Source organism: Bos mutus, chromosome 8 (assembly GCF_027580195.1).
Source record: "Bos mutus isolate GX-2022 chromosome 8, NWIPB_WYAK_1.1, whole genome shotgun sequence".
Lineage (NCBI taxonomy): Eukaryota > Metazoa > Chordata > Mammalia > Artiodactyla > Bovidae > Bos > Bos mutus.
The window spans coordinates 70778698-70785317 of record NC_091624.1 but is presented as its reverse complement, the minus strand read 5'-3'; positions in this window follow the sequence as shown (position 1 = coordinate 70785317).

Here is a 6620-nt window from a genome sequence, read left to right as displayed (position 1 = left end):
TATACTGAAAGTGCAGGCTTCTATTTCAAGTTTTTAAGTTTTATGCTGCATTACGTTAATGCTTACTCAAAGTTAACTGTTTTGGGGAGTGTAGGGAGTATGGCATAAGCATCTGAAAATGTGCATTTAAGTTGTTAAACATCATTTTAAAGTCTGTGTAAATCTAACCAAATTGGAAATGTGCCTCCTTGCCACCTGTTCGGTGCTCACCTGTGCTGCTTTGCTTGCTGGGAACCACACAGAGACCTTAGGAAACCATGAAAACCAGTTGAATCATGGCTTGTGCTGCCGCATAAATAAATTAGTCCCTCCGTGAATGTATGCTAAAAGCTCTAGAAGGTATATTCTGGCCTCACTTAGTGAACTGAGGTACCATTTGTCTTTCTGCAAGTCTGATGACCTTCAAATGACTAGGCGGCTTTGTGGAATTCAGTCTTGATCCTAAATAATGCACATATGGGAGGGCCTTCACTGTAATAGGTTAAAATATAATGGTAGAAATGAGCCCAACTGTAAATCAGCTGATTCACCTCTGGGGTCAAGCCAAGTATGGTGTAGATTAAAAAAAAAAAAAAGACAACCCTTGAAATGAGCACAGCATAAAAACATGTAAAATTGTTTGTAAAACCAAACCAAACCCAAACCAAAAAACTCTCAGTAATCCTGAGTCAACTGACAATGACTCAGAAAAAAAAAAAAAAACAAATAAAAAACATTATCATAACATGGGGAGAGCCTACTGGAGGCTACCTACACAGAGTAGCTCAGGACAAAAAAGGAGTTGCTGTAAGGAAATGTTTCATGGCATTTAAGGCAGAGGAACACAGTGTACTGGAACTACGTGAGGAAACAGGTATGTTCTGCATGGTTCCCCCATCTGCATCTTTCTGTATCATCATCTCTCTCAGCTTCCTGTCCCTCTTGCACTTGACCCTGCCTCGCTCCCTCCTGTAAGACTGCATCATCTTGTAACTAATGTGACTCAGTAATTTATCATTCCAACCAGGACTCTTTGAGTATGAGAGGAAATGTAACTAGTAATCCCTACAGGAGGGCAGACATAAACTGAAATGTCCCAGGTAAGCCAGGATGTAGGATCACCCCCCCACCCCCAATTTGGAGCCCCAGAACCTATCCTGTTTATTAGTATCTGGGTCTGTTGGTCCAGACTGAAAGATCTTTTAATCAGCATCTCATTCCTAACTAATCTATGGGATAAGGTATGGGATCCAGCAGTGCAAACAGAATATCAGGAGCTCCGAGCAGGGCCAGTTACTCTTTAAGAGTATGAACAGGAAGAAGAAGCTGGTAACTGGCACAGTGTCAGAGATTCAGCATGTTCTAGGTCCAGAAATGTTAGATCAATTGCTTTGTAGTAGCCTTTCACAATAGCAGCCTGCTCTGGGAGCAAAAGGTGGGTTTAAGCTAGCCCCAGTTCAAAGATTTCTGAAGCCAAGAGACTTAATGTTTAGCTTTCGTGGCTCTCCATCCTCCAGTTTGTCTCCTGGAGTACGTGTATTTTCTCACTCCTATTTTGTCAGTTTCAACTTAGTCTATAATGCTTCTACCTCTCTTTCAGCAGTGATCAACTCTGTTTAATCTACTCTATTTTCCTCTGATAAAAGAAGCCCAGTTTTCTTTGTGTTTAAATAGGGCTGACTCGAGTCTGGTCAGTTGGCATTGATCCCTGACCATAGCCATTGATCCAGAGATGGGTCTTTAATTTAGCTTGGTTCAGTGAGACTCAGCCTGGGGCTTTTGTTGGAACATTTTGGAAGGACGGGGCTTGCTGAGCTGGTGGCAGTGTTGTTCTGGAGATGATGACCATCATCTTGTCCTGTGGGAGGGGAAGCCCGGCTGAACAGGAAACTAAAATAGAGAAACACTGAGAGAGCATGAGAGCCAGAGCGAGAGTGGGAGGGTCTTAAAATCATTCAAACTCCTGGATACAATCGTTCTTGAAAATTGAATTTTAATCCTGGATTTTTCAGTTTCATGAGCCATAAAATTCCTATTTCCTTTCAACTTGGTTGAGTTTCCACCTCTTGCCAACAAGAGTTTTCACTGATATCCTTTCCTTAGAATCTTGTTTGTACTTTGGCTCAGTCACCTATCCCTCTGTCCAAGGCTGACTCCTCATCCTTCTGCTTATTGGAAACCACACAGTTCTTCGATCTTGGTTTTTCCTTGCTGATGGGTTGAGTGTCAGGACAAGTGTGCTAAGATCCCACAGGGATCAGGGAACTGGTTCAACATTCAAACAAATGAGCAAACCATCTTTATTTTCGTAAATGGTGAAGCTCACTATTTTACTAGTGTTTAGGTCACTGCTGGTCATCTCAGAAAATATTTAATTGGTTTTTAAGATGTGTGTGTAGATTGCCTCTGAAACTTGATGGGATTTGTGATCCAGTTGTTTTTGTGTAAGATTCTAAATGTTTAGAGATAACGACAACTATACCAAGTACTCCCAAATAGCCCTTCCCAGTGCTTTATACTAATGTTTTATTTGTACAAAATAATTTTAGTTGAGCGTTATATGGATTATGAATTATATGTTTAGTTTCTAATTGTAAAGCTTTGAGGGGAAAGCAAAACCAAATAATACATTTGATTTCTTAGAACTTATAAATATCTTTAAGAGAAATTGATTGGCAATTGCTTGCAAGAAATGCTAATGTATTTTTTAAAGAGGCAACTTAAACAACTATTTATTTATTTGTTTTTGGCCACACTCCATGGCACATGGGACCTTAGTTCCCCAACTGGGGATCGAATTCACACCCCTTGCATTGGAAGGAGGAGTCTTAACCACTAGAACACCAGAGAAGTCCTAACAAATTTATTTTAAAGAGACAAAAGCCCGGGCTTGAAGTTTGGGGAACTTCTCCATTTTTCTAGTTTTCTCATGTATGCAATAGAAACCTGTGTCTTATCATAATGCTATCTATGGTGGGCACTCCAAGAGTCTACTTTATGTCTAATCACTTCCCAAAGGCTCCATCCTCTAACTACCCTCACTGGAGACTAGGTTTCAACATATGATTTTAGGGGGACAAACATTGTCTTTGGCAGTGCTCATTGGGGATTCCAAAATAAGAGGCAGTAATAACCCATCATGTCTTCTTCAGTTCTCCAAACTAGAGAGAGAGACTTTTGGTAGGAGAAGTAAAGGAATCTTTAAATCAGCAGGTAGTTTTGCCTTTGGAAAATATTTGGGCAAGGAAAATATTTTTCTTTTTTGGATGAAGGAGACTTTTGATCTGCAGGCATCATCTGTTTGAATGACATTAATTCTGTAGATCCAGGATGACTCCCAGAGGAGAGTAAAGAAAGGCCAGCTGTTGAGAACTCCCTTCGAAGGATACATTTATCCTGACTGTTTTTGAAGAGGATGGCCTGGTGGAACTGCCATTGCAACCACTCTGGCTGTAAACCATCATGTTTTATCATTTCTTACCGCAATACATGGATGTCATTTTCTCTATCATATAAATACTAACCAAGGACATGACAGTTTCATGCCTCAGTCATGATTCTAATTATTCTACTTTCTCAGGCTTGACTTAGGTTCTTTCTTGACAAACCATTACTTTCAGCTTTAGCATGTAGTGTACTCATGGATCAGTAAAGACTACTCAGACACAGCAATTTCTTTTTTGTTCTGTTATTGCTAAAAAAAAACATTGAAGGGACCCGTTTTTGTTTTCTTGCTTTCCTTAAAAAGCTGCTGTTTACAAGTGATACTGTCTGTGGTACTTGCCACACAGAGTTTGTTTACCAAGATGCTAGCATCTTTCTGTGCCAGGAGCGGGTAATACCTGTCTGGCTGCCTCAGCTGTTCTGGACACATGTCCCAGAATTATACCGGAAAATCCCAAACTGACAATATGATAACCATGGTATACATTTTTTTTTTTTTTAAAGAAAAGTCCAACTTCAGACTTTCTTGCAGAGCTGCCTGTGGCCTATCTTGAATAATTTGCAAATAGCCCATCTTAATTCTCTATGGTTCATCAGCTCAAATATGCAAAATTAAGGTCTTCTTACTGGGAAGAAAGTAAAAGATACCTATTTTCAAAAAAAGGAACAAAACTTACCATCTGCTTCCATTGAGTTCTGCTTCTCCTGATTTCATCGTCCTTAGAATCAAGGATTTATTTTCTCCTATTTATTCCCTCATCAGAGGTGTGTGAATTTAACTATTTGGATCTGGTTGTTCTAGCTTACTTAGAGTGAAAGTTTAATTAATCCAAAAGTTCTAGGTAGCTACCACTGGCAGAACTAAATTATCTTTGGTCTATGATGCATTTTAAATTAAAATCTATTCACCATCTGAACTCCTAAATGTCATTACTGTTTTTCTTCTTTTTATAATGAAGAGGAACATATTAATAATATTTTCATAAGAAAATATCCATACCTTCTTTGGTCTTGCTCCCAAAGTTAGATAAATGCAAACTGAATTTCAGGAAATTTCCTGTATAGATATACTCTGTGTGTGTGAGTTTTCAGAGAAAGCAAAGCAGTCTCAAGTGTAGGCAGGAAGTGATTCGATCAAAAGAGTGGAGCCCTTATGAATGAGGTTAGTGTCCTTTAGAAGAGATCCCAGAGAGATCTGTGCCTCTACTGCCGGGTGAGGACACAGATAGAGGTCTGTATTCAGCAGCTCAGAAGAGAACCCTCACCAGAACCTAACCATGCTGGCATCCTGATCTCAGACTTCCAGCCTCCACAACTGTGAGACACAAATTTCCCTTGTTTAGAAGTTCCCCTGTCTGTGGTTCTCTATTATAGCAGCCCAGACGGACTAAGACTGTGTCTCTAGTGGCTAAGAGTCCTTTCTTCTAGAGGCTGAGGGAAGGGGAGATATCAGCAATTAAATTTCTTTTCCTTTTTAAAATATGATGGTTCTTTTTTTCTGTCTTTATACGTCATGTGGAAACACAGTGTCGACAAAAAATTTAGTCACAACCTTAAAGTGGAGAGGTATTTTACTTGGTGAGAATGTTAAGGACCCCAAGCCCCAGAGATATCTTCTCAGTAACTTGGAGAAAACTGTTCCAAGGACGTGGGAGGGGGAGCCAGGCTATATAGTGGTTTGTAAAAAAAGGGGGCAGACAGTCTGAACATCAAAGATTATTGTGAGGTAAGGAAAATCAGGTACCAAGTAATGTTCTTCTGTGTATGGAAAGATGTAAGCCTGACATTGATTTATTTACACTTATTTATTTAACCATTAAATAGCCATAAAAGTAAGGGTAACTTATGAAAAGAACATTCTCCTGGCAACCACTTTGACAGAACTCACAGTAGTGAATGATGCTGATTCCTGGTCTTGTAGAGGATTGGCTTCTAACTTCCTAAAATCCCATAAACGCATCTCAAACTTGTCAAACTAGAGACCCTGATTTTTGGTTTGTCACATATGGTCCCTGTGCCAGGATTACAGGATTGCGATTATAGTGTGGAATGTAGTGAGCTTGGACTTTTTAAAAATAGCAAACACAGACTTGATACATCCAAATTATATTGATTTTAGAAGGCTGTATGTGCATTGCCTGAATGCTGGTTGTAACACAGAACTTCATTGGAGATTCTCTTTCACTTTGTCCTTTGGAGACAATTGGTGAGGTACACAAGCAGACTCTTCTTGTTACTTTATAATCAGAATCTTGCTTTCAACCCCAAATGGTACTTTGCAACTTGCCATGCATCCTCTTCACCAAGAAATTTCAGATGTTCAGCTGGATTTAGAAAAGGCAGAGGAACCAGAGATCAAATTGCCAATATCCATTGGATCATAGAAAAAGCAAGAGAATTCCAGAAAAACATCTGCTTCTGCTTCATTGATATGCTAAAGGCTTTGACTGTGTGGATCACAACAAACTGTGGAAAATTCTTAAAGAGAAGGGAATACCAGACCACCTGACCTGCCTCCTGAGAAATCTGTATGCAGGTAAAGAAGCAATGCTTAGAATTGGACATGGAACAGCAAACTGGATCAAAATTGGGAAATGTGTACATCAAGGCTGTATATTGTGACCCTGCTTATTTAACTTATATACAGAGTACATTATCTGAAATGCCAGACTGGATGAAGCATAAGCTGGAATCAAGATGGCCGGGAGTAATATCAATAACCTCAGATATGCAGATGACACCACTCTATGGCAGAAAGTGAAGAAGAACTAAAGACCCTCTTGATGAAAGTGAAGGAGGAGAGTGAAAAAGTTGGCTTAAAACTCAACATTCAGAAAACTAAGATCATGGCATCTGGTCTCATCACTTCATGACAATAGATGGGGAAACAGGAAATAGTGACAAACTTTATTTTTGGGGGGCTCAAAAATCAGTGCAAATGGTGACTGCAGCCATGAAATTAAAAGACTTTTTCTCCTTGGAAGATAAGTTATGACCAACCTAGACAGCATATTAAAAAGCAGAGACATTACTTTGCCAACAAAGGTCTGTCTAGTCAAGGCTATGGTTTTTCCAGTAGTCAGGATGGGATGGTTGGATGGCATCACTGACTTGATGGACATGAGTTTGAGCAAGTTCCAGGGATTGGTGATGGACAGCGAAGCCTGGTGTGCTGCAGTCCATGGGGTCACAAAGAG